Below are 17,737 nucleotides of genomic sequence, written 5' to 3' on the forward strand. Positions count from 1 at the left end.
CTGCTTTGTGGAGACATGGACTAATCTTTGGCCTACAAAAGAGCTTGGTCTGCTTTAAAACTCTTGCAAAAAATTATTACTATATTTAAGGGTACTGTGTGTGTCTGTGTGTGTGTGTGTGTGTGTGTGTGTGTGTGTGTGTGTGTGTGTGTGTGTGTGTGTGTGTGTGTGGTTCAGGTATACCCCACATTATGGGGACAAATTGTACCCACAAAGATGGCAATATCAGAAATTCTTGTCCTTGTGGGAAAATATTTTGGAAAACAGCTTATAAATCATACTGATTTTGTTTGAAAATGTACAAATGTAGAATTTTTTTCAGTGATGGGTAGGTTTACGGATATGGTTAGGGTTATGGAATAGCATACAGTTTGTACAGCATTAAAATCATTACGTCTTTGGAATGTCCCCATAAAACATGAAAAACCAACGTGTGGGTCTATAAATATATAATTTGTAACAGTAAACATAAATAAGTATTTCATGAACAATAATAAATAATCATATATTGGATCCAAGATCAAACTCCTGGTTGTCCCCACTAGACGTCCAATGAATGTGATTTCACCAAGTGCAACATGTTCCTGGATCAACATCTTTGTTTAACCTGGAACAACATTTCAATCAACCAATCAGATTTGAGAGACAAGTTTACAGTTTGTCAAGTTTTGGTTTACAACCAGGTTTAGGTGTTTCTACATCAGTATTATTCACCAATTATTTTCCTGGTAGGGATAGGACTACATATTTGGACAGAAATGTTTTTCCAGGATCAACAAAATATGTTGATCCAGGAACATGTCTTACTTGGCAAAATCACTATGACCTGTGACGTCCATGCTGCCATGTAATATGAGCATGGAATTGAGAAAACACAAGCACACTACTGATATTGTTAGAGTGTACTATACTAAAGAATTGTCTTAAAAACGTTTAAGAAGTTTAAGGAAGTTTAAAATTTGAAGTTAAGTAACTTAATACTAATATGTAGTAATTTATGGCCAAACATCCCAAATGTGTATTGAAATTTTAACAGCCGTTCATTTTGGCATTACATATAAACCAAGTTTAAAATAATAATAATAATAAACTGCAACTCTACAAGACAAAACCTGTCATTGACAAAATATTACACAATTAATGTAGTATATTCTCTACAAATTTACACACAAATTAGAAATCCTTACCAGATCCTTTCAGCTAGTTCCTTTCTGCCAGAAGGGTCATTTTTGCCGCCAATGAAACCACTTTGTGTCTCTGTGCATGAGATTCGCACTTTCCCCTTGTGTAGTCCACTCAGACCAACCAGAAATCAAAGCTATGAAAATACGTCAGTGTAGTGGAGCAAATAGGATTAAACATTTTGAACGCCAAAAGTCTGGAAACGCAGCACAAATTAGGGGAGGAATTCACTGAGTACAGATAATCCCCCCTATGGATTTAACACAGTTTAGTCTTTAAAACCAGTATTCTTTAGCCGAAGACAGAGCCCATGGAATTTTCTCTGGAGGCTGAGATCCCACAAATGGGATCATCACTGAATACCCAGTGGAATATAGCACCATTGTATCTAAAAGATCAAGACAGAAACTTTTTGTGTGTTATATTACATCCATGTCAAAAAACGAACTGAACAGGACGTTAATTTAACAATCCCACTTGTACAATGGTCAAATTAGTCCTTTATTTAATCAACAGAATTAATCAACAGAGGGCCTCACCTTTAGTGCTTCAATGGGAAGTCCATTGTCCAGTGTTGGGATTTATCTGGTAGAGGGCGCTCTAACATGAAGTTCTCAAGAATCTGTTCCTGGCATCGAGGAGTTATGGTTGATTATAAAACTGTCAATGACATATACACACATACATGAGTGCATATAATGGTTTGAATGTACAAAAGTGCACCTGGTACAGAAACACATGGCATATTTAATTAATTTTTAATTAGCAACTTTTAGAATGATAATGTAAATCACACACAAAAAAAGGATAATCCTCCACCGAATGAGCCAACATCCATCCCCAAGAATGTCTCTAACAGTCTTATACTCAGATTGACAGCATAAAGCATACAATTAAATTCCAACAATTCAAGACTGAATTTTTTGAAAAGTTTGAAAACATGAAGAAACAATCTTAACATTAATGAAGGGGCAACATACATAAATATACAAGAGAGACTAATCTAATGGCAAACACAGTTTTTTTTTTTTATGCAACATATACAAACTTATTTACATACAAAATGCCAAAAAAAACTTATTTAACTGGTCTCAGTGAAATGAGGTCACACGCAGCAAAAGTATTTAGATGCTTAGGCAAGAGGTTATGAAAACCAACGGAACCTGTCCAAACAACCTGTCAGTACAAACTATTTGCATCACATCTAGCTGTACTGTACAAAACTTAATGTAAGGGAAAAACTCCTGGCTCAGGAGTGGAAAATTCCAGTAGTGGTTATCCTGAGTATACTCTTTGTCAGAACATATATCTGTGCTTGTGATGAGTATGAAACAGGAAGGATGGAGCATGACATGTGTATCCAGGCTTTAAATGAAGTTGAAAATGTGCCCATTTCTGTAACAGGTTGCTGCATGTTCTTTCTCCTCCCTGAATGTTACAAAGCCAGACACTGGCATGGAACCAGTGAAATCTGTGTTAGAGGAATGCTGCAGTGTAAAAATAACAGAAATCTTAAGTTTAGATGCAGATTAAAGTACTTTTGCAACCACTTTGAATAACTAAACAAATTCAAAACATGACATGAAACATATTTAAAAAATGGATTCACAAAACGATCACATGGTTTATGAATTTTGTGATTAGTAATTAGTTAAACATGAAGTACATTTTTGTACAATTTTCAAGTTCATGAAATTAAATATTCTAAAAATGCACTTACATTGTTTTTAAATAATATTAACAGAAAAACAGTGTCAAAATGCTACAATAAAAACAGTTAATTGGTTAACTGTAAGTTAGCTTTCCATATGAAGTGAAAAATTATATTGATTTCACATGAAAAGAAAATTGTTTTGGGAAGTAAATATTTGATATTCAACAAGATAATACATGTACCTTTACAGTCAAATATTGTTCTATAATATATTTTTTAAATAATTAAATAAAATAATTTACAGTGAGACCTTGAGTGAGGCTGAGGCAGCTGCTAGTTCGTTTTTTATTTAATTTAAAAACAAATATTTCTTATTTTTTAATCAGTTATGAACTATAAAATACGCAGCCACCAAATTCCACCCCATAATGCCCGTAACTTTGTCATCATACTTTTTTACACTAAATGTATAGAATTACAGCAGTCAGTTTTTACCGTAAATTTAACAGGATTTTTTTACAGAGAGAAATTTTCACAAAGCTACTGACATGTAAAATCAAACTGACAAGTGATGATAATCTATGTATGATATGAGCACTTATTCACTTTTCTGACATGTAATGTATGCATCTCTCTTGAGGGCTGTAAGGAACATGTCTCATCAGCAACCCAACCTAACGGCAAAATCCATAACACTTACAAAACCTTCTTCACTCACAGTGTTGTGTGCAACGCGTTACAAAGTAACGCGTTACAGTAACGTAACTACTTTTTCGGGTAAAAAGTAGTGTAACGCGTTACTACTAAAAATTTGGTAACGAAACGTAGTTCCTTTTTCAATTCGGCGCAACGTTACTTTTCCCATGGATATATTTGACAGCGACACTGCCTCAGCTGCGCGCTTGAGAGAAGAGAACGGTTGAGATCTGAAGAGAACGATTTAGTTTCATATTTATGTTTAAATTAAATTAAATAACAATTTTGTGTGGAGAAATGATTTATTAAGTTTGTTTTTGTAGAAAACCTGTATTTAAAGTGAATTTCGTTTTGTATTAATTGTATCTTATTTTTAATCAATGTTTTATCAATCAATTGCCTGAATTTAATAAGAAGTAAATTAAAGAAAACTATTTAGTTTCATATTTATGTTTAAATAAAATAAATAAATAAATAATTTAATCTATGTTGATTATATGAAAAGTGAAAAGCATGAGTAAGATCATAATTTTGTGCAATATATCGGGAGACAAATGGAGTGGGCAGACATGATTTAGACCACTTTATTAAGTTTGTTTTTGTAGAAAGACTTTCTTTAAAACGAATTTCGTTGTGTATTAATTGGATCTTAATTTTAATCAATGTTTCACCAACCAATTAATTGCCTGAATTTAATTAATAAGTAAATATGGCATGCAAAATAATCATGACGGCACCAGCGCGAACTGGAGCTCGTCTCCATACTGTAAATGAACCGAAACTCAGATAAGCTATACTTGTCTCAAAGACCTGAGAAATATATAGAAAGCTTGAATATGTGTACTTTTAAACAAAATATATTTTTTTCTCTCAAAATCTCTTTTTTTTTTCTCCTACTCCCTTAGAGTGAGTCGTATGTCTGAAAACTAAGCTTATGTCTTCTATATCATTTTGTCCTATGCTATCAAGACGCGATTCGCACCGGTGTTAGAGAGCAGGAGCGCTTTATTGGCTGTTGCCGAAATTTAAAGTTCGGTGGATAGGGGGAGCGGAGCGGAGAGAAGTGGCACTCTACCCCATGATGCAGAGCCGGCTGAGAATAAAAGTTGCCGCACACAGCAGCGCCAATGAGAAGGACTTTTTTTCTTTCGAAATTGATACTATTTTTTATAATAAAGAGCAAAAAATAATTACCTGTTATGTCCTCCATTGTATAACTTTATGTCTACATATTTAGGAACAGATATTGGGTTCTGCCCAAAGTCAAGCAACATAAAAGTAACGTAATAGTAACGAGTAACGTAAAAAGTTACTTTCCAAATGGGGTAACTAAGTAAAGTAACGGATTACTTTTTTTAAAAGTAACGAGTAACGAGCAAACACTACTTTTTAAAAGTAACTTCCCCAACACTGTTCACTCATCCAGAGAGACATAGACAGCACAGAAACACCTGAGAACCATGAGCTGACTGGGGCTATTGGGTTCAGATATGTTACAAACAGCCTCAAGGAAAATACCTCTTAAAATGAAACTGTGCTTTTTCAAGCTGAGGAGAGCAGCGATCCCAAGCTGCAAGCTACTTGCACAATCGCCTCAATGAGAGATCATGTCAATCAAAACGGTGGACTTACATTGCTTGAGACATTGCAAAAATCTCAGCTAGTGTCAGTGTTTGGCTTAAAGCAAGGGCGTTTCTCGAAAACTACTCCATTTTTTTTTTTTAAGTGTTGGGTGAGTCATAATACCAAGAATTTTAAGTTTTGTTCTACAACGTAAATTACACACACCAATAGCTAAAACGTAAATTTTGAAGCATTTATGTTCATTTTTTTGTGTGCAGTGTACGTTGTAGAACAAAACTGAAAAGTATTGTCAAGTTATGTTAACCACAGGCTTTATTTTACTCATAAATTGAAAAACTCCATTATAAAAACCCTCGAAGGAACCAAAGGCGAATTAGACTTCCAGGTTTTGACGTCATACCTGCGCCACTCTCGTGTCTCCACTTCCTTCCACTATAGAAAAATTAAGCCAAACTATCCCAGAAATAATCGTTTTTTTTTTCTAAACCATATGAAGCGTGAGTCTGTGCAGTAGTGATCCTGAGACTAATTTTAAGATATTCCGCAGATTTTAAGATATTCTCCTGCAATTTTAATACTTTTATTTATTTATTTTCTTTAAGGGAAGAGGAAAGGAAGGGATAAGATCAAACCTTTCTATGCATGTTAGATGGTTTTTGCAGCACTGAATTGCAGTTACTGCTTACTATTGGAGTAATCCAATAGTAATCCTATCCAAGATGATCTGTACCTAAGTACAGAATAAAAATAGGTTTTTCAATCTAATTTTCGTGCTGATTTACAGATTTTTATACTTGTTACCTAACATAAATTTTACACAGGAAATCACTTACTTGAACATTATGTATGTGTCCAGAAGATGGCCACCTGCTCCACATCCACACCCCATCAACTCCAGACTCTGCAAACCTTGTCAGAGTGACATGGAATCTTTCTGTCTACAAAGGACATTCATTGGGAGCGTGAATGGGCAGAAATAAACCAAAAAAATTGAATAGTTAATTAATTGATGAATTTATTATTTTTCTTTGAGCTCATATAGAAACTCACACACATTACCGAGGTGGGAAATGGGTCATTCTTCGCAAAGGAAATGTACAGTTTTCTGCTAGTAAATTCTGTATAGCAGAGCACAGACTGACAAAATATAGGGAAAGGTCATTCAAAAAATTTATAGAAAAGAAAACTTTCATTCCATCCTTTTATGGTAGAGACACTTTATGGATTATGGTGATGATTTGAGCATCTAAGAGGAGTAAAAATTTGAAGGATGGAGACGGAAATGATATTTCTCTCCCTCAAAACAACCGTTTTTTTGTTGTTAGAAGAATCAGATGTTTTCTTGCACTTCCCCATGATAAACCCAACTTTATTAAGGCCTAAAGGTCTTAGCTGACAGTAGCTACAACAAAAAACACTAGAATGCTAGTTTATGAATTTAATATGCAATGTCGCTTTTGCTTCAATCTATTGCATGTGCTCGTCATAGTGCGCATGCGTGCAAAATGTGTTTTGAAGAACAGACATTCGCAAGTTTATAATTACATACCTAGATAATTAACAATACAATTGCCGTTTCTAAACTGACACAACTTAAAAAGTAAGTTGAAAAAAAGTCCCTTTCAGACTTTTATTGAACGTTTCTCCAGTTGATGGTTCTTCTAAACATTTGTGCCAGACCAGTCAGAGATGTTTTATCCACTAGATGGCAGTAAACCATAGCTTATTATGAGGGAATGGAAGCAGAGATCCATTGTTGGTTTATCATTTTATTCTCTTAGGGGACCAGAATACAAGTTGTGAATTTCTATAATGCACCAAACATAGTCTTTCATCCTATTTTATCATTTTCATTGGTCTATCTTCTGGTTGTTTAACAAACCAATTGAGAATCCAGGAACATATTCAGTGAATTATAGGCTATGTATTTCAGAAGGCATCAAGAAAAGAAAATATGTAGCCTATTCATTTTATTTGACAATAACGTTAACAGAACATCGCCAAAAGAGAGGTGGGGATGTAAATTATGTGAAACCGATGCCTGCAAAATCCATCATGTTATAATGTATTTTTCCAAAAGCCACAATTTTTTTTTTCTTTCCTTCCTTTTTTTTCATTTTCCTGCTAACAGGCCTATTGTTTCTTTTTTGAGAGCTTTTGTATTGTTTTGAGCACTGACACTCCCTTCCTTCCCCATCCCTCTCCCTCCCTGTTTCACAAGTCCTCTCCCTCTCTTCTGCTCCCTGTGCGTTTTCAGCTTCCTGGTTTTTGCCTTTCAGGGCATAACAATACATTTTAAATTGGGAAACCTCTACACATACCACCTCACATTTTTGTAGACAAAGTAAATTAGAATTTACAGGATTGGTAACATAGAATGTAACTATATTTGATCAACTGTGTGCTTGATGTTGATACAATTTGTCATTGATGTCATCAGTAAGACTGTCTACATTTATTTATTTATTTTATAAGAAAGGCCCACATGGGGTTACACTTTTGACTTCAATCAAAATGAAGTTCAAAATCACATGTCCTTCATCAGGACTATCATAGGTCTTAACAAATGCGTGTTGTGAAAATGTCCGCTTATTCGCTGAGGAGAGAAGTGAAACTTTTCTCCAGTGACAAGCCCAGAGAACTCATTAACCCATCTTACTGGATAATCAACGGAATCAAAATGGATGTGGAAGAGTGAGCAGGCATAGCAGTGATGACTAGCCATGTGTGAAATCACAGAGCTGGACAAGAGGTGGCAATCTCACACTCATCTTTTTCTATATCAACATAAGATATATAGCACAAGTCAAGAAAAGGTTTAAAGTCACCATGAAATCAAAATGGACCATTCTTATTTTTTCTTAAAAAAGTGCCCTCATAATCTTTAATCAAAATAACTTCCCCTCCTTCTTGCAGTGAAATCTCATCTCTTCTCTAATGACATGTTCTCTGGTGTGAGGGAGGGACAACCTGTCACTCACATGAGATCACAGCAATAGCAAACCACAACCACACAGCCATCCAATCAATTCCCAATGAACAAAATCAAGTCCCGCCCTACATTTCTTCTTGTTTTACTCGGATACATCACAATAGCAAATACATTTTACAAATGTGTGTTCTTTGGACCACCTAGTCAGAATAATATACTGTAAATTATGATTTACATTTTCTGATGGCACAGAAGAGAAAAAAACGTATTAGCCTACCATGCAAAAACATAGTAATACCTCGGTAGTTTTTATATAAAGTGGATATAACAAACATAACAATATGATTTTGTAGGACTGCATTGATCATGACAAAAAAAACACAATTTATTTCCACTCCATAATTATTTTATTTTATTTTATTTTATTTTATTTTATTTTATTTTATTTTTTATTTATTTTATTTTATTTTATTTTATTTTATTTTATTTTATTGGCACTGTAGGTTCAGCCCGCGCGGCGCGCGTCAGTGGCGTTTGTATCACCAAGGTAACGGCAGAGGGAAATTCGTCTGCTCAGGCAGGACCGACTGTAGGGATCAGATAGGGGCGGAGGAGGGGTAAATCAGTAAACGGACCGACAGAGCTTGTGTCCTCACAAACCTGACATGAACTGTATCACCGGCTGGCTGTATATTTTGCGCATCGCTTTTCCTTTTGTGTTCATGACTTTGGACGCGAGATCACGGAGACAACAGAGTCATTTTAGGCTCCGGTAACAAAAAAGACAAAAGATTTTGGCAAACCTGGGACTTGAACACAACAATACCGACAATAAAGAGAGGTGAGTTCCGCTTTGTTATTGAATGGTCTGCGTGTTCTTTCCTCCTTTTGTGCTTTAGGGATAATAGATTTGCAATATTATAACAACTTGAGGATAAGAAGTTGGGTTTCTTTGATACACATTATCATGTTTGACATGACGACCGTACGATAACGTTAGGCTACGACCGATGTCAGAAACTTCACCTCATACTATTTGTGAAATACACCAACAAATTACTTTCTCCAGGATCAGAGAGACAGCTTAGATTCAAACTTTGCGGAAAGTGTTTTTTTTGTGGTGAAATACAGTTAATATTGCACAGTAATATCGCCAGGAGCACCTGACTCCTCTTAAATGAGCCTTCAATGGTGAATGCAAACCCCTGTTTACTTGATAGTATTAGTTGATTCACATAGTTACTCAGTGTAAAGTTGTATTTTTTCCACAAATATATAAACTTTTAAGTTTTCATGCCTTGCTCAAACCTTGGACAATGATACTCAATGCTAAGGGACTACCTGGAGTGAGAACATGTGTATGCTTGTTTCCTGTTGACACATGTGAGAGAGCTGTTGATTAGAAACCCTGGCTCATTTTAAAAGACCAAGGAAGACAGAACTCCATCAAAAAGCCATTTTCCCACCGTTCCTGCAGACGCTGATTCTGAACTTCCTACTTCCTGAGAAAGACAAACAATAGGAGACAGAAACATGTGACATCCTGATAGTGTATGAGGGGAACGGTGACGCACTTCAGTCCAAATTTAAGGAGGATAAGCAATGCTTTCTTTGTTTTTAGGGCTTGTTTTGGGAGCAGGTGATGTAATTAAGCTAAATCCAAATTAAATTTAATTTAAGGGGGTTGTATTTTTAAAGGCAAGGACTTTTTGTTTTGTGCATGTGGTTGAGCAATTTATTTATGCCACAGTGGGTTATACTTTTAGCTGGTTTTATGATAAAAGCACATGCACACCTTTAAACACGTATGCATACTAAAATTAGGAAGCATTAAAATGGGGTCAGTTTTCCCAATTCCTTTAAGCCATTAGGCTAACTGATATAGAAAATTCTGTATCTGATAGAGTCATTTTCCAATCAGGGTGCTTTAATAGATTTGCCTATAGAAACTAGGCTTTTAATGTTCAACTATCATTAAAAGCAAGGCTTTTCTCTCTGGGGGTTTTTAGGGTAGAGTGGTTAATTGAAGCACATTTAAACACTTACCATCCCCCTTCTCCTGAATGCATTTCTGTCTATATGTTTTTATCTTTCTGCCCAGTTGCTTTCCTTTAACACTGCTCATGATGTTGTTATATGATATAGTTGTAAATCCAGTATGTTCACCATGTGTAACCTGACAACTAGCTCACCTTCCTGTTGCACAACAAAGGAAGGCTGACCACAAAAGATAATATTCTCTGCCTGCATACACGCTGATGGCTGACGCTTCCAGAAGTGTAACTTGAAAATGGCCACTTTAAGGAAGAGATTTTTTGCTTTTTTAGAAGGGTGTTTTCAAATGATTTCCACACTTGATTCTAGCTGAATCTAAACTTGCTTTGAGATTTTGGAATTTGATTGTCAGTTCTCTCTGTAGGTTGGCACTGGCAGTTATCTTTAAGCTTGGAAGTACAAATCAATTCAAAGCCTCTGCATTTAATGGCGCTGGCAATGCCTCAGAGGGGTATGTGGATTCAGTTCAATTCAATTAAACCAACTCAGTTACAGAGCAAGTGTGACCTGATGTCGTATAATTGATCCCTTATTGCATTAAGGACACTGGTGTCAGTCCAATTTCACCATGTCCTTAGAAAGGCATGCTGGCAAACACGGCATCAGATGGCTGAGATGTTGAAATGTACAAAGTACATTTGTAGAACAGATGAAACTAGATAATGTTTGCAGATGTGTCTAATAATGGGTGCTAGTTTTCTCAGTAAGAGTCATATGGAAATCAGAATATTTGTGTCAAATTAGTGTAAAATGTACCCAAAATTGATGTGGGTCATTTTTTTGTGTGTGTTTAATAGCTGTTTCGTTCTTGTTTTTCCATTCTTTTGTCTTAACTGGAGTATTTAAATTGTCCCGTGGCAGCTCGGAAAAACAAAGGGCTCAAAACTAGGTTTGGTAGTCCATAAACCTGTCCTCGGGAAAACTTTATACCTATCAACGAATTGCTATTTATCCATATTTGTCCCCTTCAATTAAAGGCTCTTAATAAATATAAGAACTGCTACAAAGCTAGCCTAAATGTTTTTATTATGTGATGATGTTCTGTTTCAATAATTGAACTTTAGCTTCCATGATGCCCTGCTACTGTTCTCCAGGGAAAACCGAAAATGATCCCTATAGTTATAACTCATTTTCTCTTTTCCACTGGCAGGCATATGTTCAATTACATTCCATCAATGCCTGAATGAGAGCGACTATTAATATCAGTCCACGTAGACACAGAGAGGAAGAGCTCATGATAATGGGCCATCCGCTGCTGTCTCGCCTACCACTACTGTTGTATGTGTGTGTGTTTCCTCGCTCTCAAGAGACCTTGGTATGGTAACATCCTCGCTGAAAAATAGACATGGCCTACAGTCTGGATGGAAATCAATAGCGTTGTATGGTGCTGCTCCACATAAGTGGTAGCGCTGGAGGGAATCACGGCTGATTCTTCAACATTTCTGTGTTTTATCAAGGGATAGTGTACTGTTCTTTTCAAGGGGGATGGCTAGAGTAAGTGCAATACCCTGTAATATGGTAAACATTATCAGAACGATGTTTCATAAATATTGGGTTAGGTTAGTAGCACATATACAGCCCTAAGGCCACAGTGACAATGAACTGCAGGCGGGACATGGGACACAGGTCAGGAGCCCTTTTCATCTAGCAGATGGTAAAGGAATTGCTTTTCATATTACCATGAGTGACAATCAAATCCACCACATGCCCTTTGCTTTTTAATGATTATTCAGCCTAAAAGAAACATATTTTTTCAGGAACAGATGTGTTGCATTATTAGTTGTCCATTTGAACAATCCTCTAACTGGCAGTGGACTTCAGTTGTAATTTATTTATGCTACAGAAATTGATGATACTTTAAACTGTGCGGTGTTATTAAGGAGAGGTTTTCTATTACTTTAAGTCAGTGGTTCTCAATCCTGGTCCTGGGGACCCACAACTCTGCACATTTTATATGTCTCCTTTATCTGACACTCCCAGATCAGTTCATAGAGCTCTTTCCTAACGAGATGATGATCTGAATCAGGTGTGTTAAATGAGGGAGACATACAAACTGTGCAGAGCTGTGGTTCCCCAGGACCAGGATTGAGAACCACTGCTTTAAGTTACCCAACTTAGGATTTTCCAACCTGGTCCCATAAGAAAACGTGACTGTTTCACGAGGTGACTATTTCGTATCAATTTATTTAAATGAATAGTTCACTTAAAAAATGAAAATTCTGTCATCAGATCTCACTCTAAACTCATTTTATTCCCCAACACATTCGCAACCTCTCATCATTACATGATTTCAAAATCATTGAAAATGGCTTCTTGTTTCTCTGATCCCTAACTTTATGATCTGATTCATGTTATCATGTTGTTACTGTATCTACGCTCAGTGTATCTGTATTGTTTTTTTGTCTGCTGTCGGGTTTATTCGCTATAATACTGTAAAGCGACCTTCGGTTTGCAGAAAGACGCTATATAAAATAAATGTATTATTATTATTATTATAATTAACTATGAAAACATTCCACCTGTTATAGAGATTTGCTAGTAACCACCTTTAACACCCTAGCAACCACCTAACAACAACCAGAAACACCATAGCAACACACTAAAAACTATTCAATGTAAAAATGATTCATTCTCAGAACTGTCCTTTGAACACGCTCTAACTTCTCTGCTACTGAAGATGACCTCTGCTTAGATAGAAACTTGACACTTTAGCTTTAGCCTTCAAACGCTGAAATATGGATGACTCAAAGAAAGAGAGATCTGACTTTTGTCACCGTAAGCTGACCGGTCAGGTGTGACTAGCCTTGGGGTGGGGGAAAGGACTTGGTAAGGTCTTGACAAAAGACGATGACCTTCTCATGCCATCAATGACCAGCAAGAGGTGAATGAATTGTTGCCCAGAAGGGTTAGTAAAGCTTTACAGGATTTTGTGACTAAGCCTGTTGTAATTTCTTACATCATCAGAAATTTACAATGAAGTCTTTGTCTTTTTTTTTCAGAGAATGGTGGCAACTTTGCTGAATTGCTTATTTTTTATCTAAACAAAGCAAAAGATCTTGAATGACTGGATCATTGTGACAAGACTGAGCAAAGAGTGCAGGTGGCATGTTGTGATCCAACTTGTCATGTCTGTGAATTACTTGCTCATGCATTTGCTTACCCCGCTGTGCCTGTCTTGTTTATTTGTTCTGACACATGGCATGTGTCTGTGGGCCATTTACCCGCATGAGAGAGGATAAAGATCACAGTTAAAGTAATTTGATTGTTCTATCCCTCTGTTTCCCGTTCGTGGACTCGGTAGAATAAGGCAATGTTCAGAAAAGCATCTTATCATACTTATTGTTCTATTTTTTTTTTTTTCAAAAGTGTATTCTGTACACATAGTATGCAAATGTGCATATTGTTGCTTAAAATGTTGCATGTGTATGCATAATACATAGTTTCACATATTATTTCACGCAATGTTTACCTCACAGTATTTATTTAGTAATCCATTCTGAACAGCCTAAATGAACACAAATGTTCAAGATGTTCTCATCCACCACATGTTCAAGGACTGTGAATTATTACAGGGTCATTTTGCACATGTTTGGTCAATTCCAATACCAATTCTAGTGTTAAATGAGATATAAACAATTTTACGAGAGGCTGAGTTTGTGTTCCTTGTCTAAAAAACACTTACACATGGCCTTTTACAGCAGTAGCCTTAGCTTGAACCCAGCCTGTTGTGCTGCAATAAAAATGGTATACATAACTCATCTGTATTTATTAAAACAGATTCTTCCATCTCCAAACATTTTCAAATATATTTTAAGCCAGAAAGGAGGAGAACTGTCCTTTTAGCATGGCTGAAATTAAGGTGAAATGTCACACTGATTTTGAAGGATATGACAAGAGACAAGGACATAAGGTTCAGTACAAATGTTTTGAAATGTTAACAGTGGTAGTTTGCATAATATATAGTTAGAGATGCGTTGTGAAGCGGGAGAGAACATTAAATATTAATAAGGACAAGAGCCAAGAGAGATGGAATAAGCTAAACACTTCTTATGCTTCAGTAGCAATAAGATTACAAATTCACAAAAATGCGCATATATAAACATATCAGGGTGAGGGTTCATTCAGCTATGGACTTCAGAATGTTTTCTGTATATAGTGTGACTGTGAGTGTGTGCATCATTCTATAAGACATTTATATGAAATTATAAGAAATAAGTTATGTGACACATACAAGGGAAAATGCAATACGCTAAGTCAGTGCTTCTTAACTGCGAGTCATGGCAGAAAATACTAAATATAAAATTAAAAAATGCAACTAACCATAATCAAATAAAAATGTTATTATAATTGTTAGGGATGTGAATTGATTCAGAAATAATAAATAGCCTAAATCATACAGGTCTTTGTGATTAATAGCATGAGCACATAACACTATAGCCACATGAAATGGGGAAAAACAAAATCGTAGCCTCAGGAAGAGAATAATTGAGACTGCATTGCATTAATTATTTACATCCAGACAATCGTAATGACAGAAATGTTGTGTTTCCAGTCCTAGAATTTTTATTAGAGAGTTGAAAATGCTTCCCATTACTTTTTGTATTGACATCAAAGTCTGTGCATCCATTCTAAATCTAGGCTATAGTATTTTGGTCATTTTAAAAAAGCAGCCAAAAAGGTATATAGATGGCAAAGTTGCTTGTCATGACTTCATCAACAAAAACCATGAACAAATCAAGGTACAACTATGCAAGCTATGCAAGTCGCAATGTGTTTTATGCTGTGAATAATGTTAATAAGCTTGCATATTGTTGGGACTACTCAGTTTATTTATGTATTTCAGTGCTTGATTTTAAAAACAATTTGTTTACTTTTATACGATAAGCAATTTTCATATAGTGTTTAAATCAGTTAACATAAATGTAGAGATTAATATAAATCATATATATATAATAGTTGACAAAAAATATTCACTATTTGAGCATCAAAAGTCATATAGTTGCTCAGTAGTACTGTGGTACTTAAAAAAATGGTTTATTCTGTCTTCGTCTTTATCTCTTCACTGCTCTTTCTTGCTCTCTCTCAGATTATCTTCTATGCCATTGCCCCCCCCCCCCCAACCCCTACAGTGAAACTAAGAGAATCCATTCATGGTTTTCATCTCTTGCAAATGATATTTAAACCCAGTGGCCCCACGTTCTCAATCTACCGTTCTGCAAAGTCCCTGCACCCACAATCCCGTGGGGACCTTATTAGAGGGGGCAGACAGACAGTACGCGCAGAGCGCTGGGCAGAAGCAGCAGTGACCACCTCCCCCGTCTGCTCCGTGGCATCTGTGTTATGCGCACACACACACTCACACCCATCCTTTTTGTCATGGTTCAGAGGTTTCAACATAACCCAGCTCTGTGTGCTATGGCCTATGTCAGCCCCAAATCCCAATCAAACAGACACTTCAATGGGCTCTCTGTGACAACGAACTACTAAAACCCCATCACGACACATAAAGCAAAGACTTACTGTAATCTAAATGCCCTGAGGCTTAAATATTCATGAAGGCATACACTTATATTTTTTTAATCTTCATAAAGATATATAAATATAGCAAAGACTAAAAGATTTTTACATATTCTGAAGAAAAAGTAAGTGGTGCTAGGTGATGTGGGTGGTTACTAGGGCGTTGCTATGTTGTTGCTAAGGTGTTCTGAATAGATTTTAGTGTTATGTAGTTAGGGTGTTCTGGGTGGTTTCTTGGTTGCTCGCTAGCCCAATTCAAAGGAGTCTATTAATATTCATCAGATATACTACTGTTAAAAAATACTGTAAAACAGTAATATTATAAAATATTATTACAATTTCAAATATGTTTTCTATTTTAATATATTTTAAAATGTAATTTATTTCTGTGATGGCAAAGCTGAATCATTACTCCAGTCTTCAGAGTCACGTGATCCTTCAGAAATCATTCTAACATGCTGATTTGGTACTCAAATATCAATATTGAAAACAGCTGTTTAATATTTGTGTAGACACTGTGATACTTTTTCAGAATTATTTGATGAATAAAACGTTTATTTGAAACAGAAATATTTTAACATGTTTTTACGGTCACCTTATTGTTCCCGTTTTAACACCCACCAAGTGAAAATCATATGTTTGATTGTTTATGAAAGATTTAACATTTTGAGGTATAATTTTATGCTCAGCACAAACAACGTGGAATGAGTTATATGCCAAATACTAAGGGTTAAATTCCATTTCAGAGCCCTATGTTTTTTCCCAAGGCATTTTAAATTAAAATACAACAGAGCTGAATTTATTAGAGCAGCCTGCTCTGATTTTGATCTCTCTGTGTTATGAAAAGCATTATTATTTTTACAGATTGCGAAACAGTTGGTCTGATATCAGAACTCTTTTATTTCAATTCAGAATATTATTGATTTCCCTTCCAACCATCCACCTGTCAAACCATCTGTAACCCAACAGAGACCTCAGTCAGTCAGTCAGTCAGTGGGCTGGTCAAACAGCCGTTTGGTGTTGGTTCTGTACAGTGGCATCCCAGTAATGAAAGTGTAATGCAGACACTGCACTTCTCAAAGCACAGTCATGCACACTTTTGGGGCCATCAGCTGTTGATGTGCACGCTTGTACTTTGGAACAGCTGCATACCCATCATTTCTGAGTGTGTGTGCCCTCTGGATGCATAAAATGCCTTCCCCTCTCAGCCAATTAAATATGCTCATATTGCATTTGGTAATTGAAGTCACATTATTGCTATGCTGGGGGAGTGCACAGGGTGATGAGGATGGCAGTTCTGTGCCGCCCTCCTCTGGGTTCCTAGTGGAAATTAGCTCATTAATACAAATCAGTGTATGAATGTAACCATGGGAGTTTGTCTTGGCACTGATAAAAAGGAGATAGATAAAGCTTGAAACAAAGAGAAAAAGACAGAAGAAAAAAAACATTTTAGCCAATATGAATTCTCTGAATCTTAAAGATGCATTAAAGAATAGTTCATCAAAAAATCCCTATTTTATATATTTAAATGTATCATTTATTCAACCTCATGTAGTCCCAAGATTTGTAGGTGTAGACTTTCTTTTGCTGAAGGACTTCTTTGACATAATATTAGGGCTGCTCAATATATATCGAAATTATCGAAATACCGCAAATGTACATATCGTAATGGCTTGCGATAACTGCATGATTTTAATACTCTGAAAGATTACAAAAAGCTACATGCACACAGGATCCACTTGTCCGTGCGACACTTCTGTCGCGACGCACTCCACAATGGGTGACGTCAAGCGACTTTAGCGCGCCCGCAAAGCATCCTGGGAAGGTGGCGCTGCATTTGATAAAATGCTGCGCGTCAAAAAGCTGGCCGATGCCCATCTCGTTAAAAAATGCAATATTCGATATGCAATACAGTACGGATCCACTTTTGCGACACAACTGTTGCGTGGTGTCGCGACGCCTCCCCACATTTGTACGTTGATGGCCGTTCCTTAGTTTACCGCTATGGCCGTGGTTTTGACCGAGCGGGAAATGTTGCGTATTTAAAACCTGCGAGAGACTTCCCCCGGCCCCATGCTCTACTTCTATTGGATAGTCGCGTCGCGTTCAACGGAATT

General features: G+C 36.3%; 1 protein-coding gene across 2 annotated transcripts in view; it reads left to right on the forward strand.

Annotated features, from left to right (window-relative positions):
* Positions 1-8,639: 8,639 nt before the first annotated feature.
* Positions 8,640-17,737, forward strand: part of frmd4ba (FERM domain containing 4Ba) — a 54,367-nt gene continuing 45,269 nt past the window's right edge. For both annotated transcript variants that reach the window (XM_081380926.1, XM_081380927.1), the window contains exon 1: positions 8,640-8,889. The gene's annotated coding sequence lies outside the window, so the exon portion shown is untranslated. The remainder of the gene's footprint in view (positions 8,890-17,737) is intronic.

Source organism: Scardinius erythrophthalmus (assembly GCF_964197995.2).
Source record: "Scardinius erythrophthalmus genome assembly, chromosome: 12".
Lineage (NCBI taxonomy): Eukaryota > Metazoa > Chordata > Actinopteri > Cypriniformes > Leuciscidae > Scardinius > Scardinius erythrophthalmus.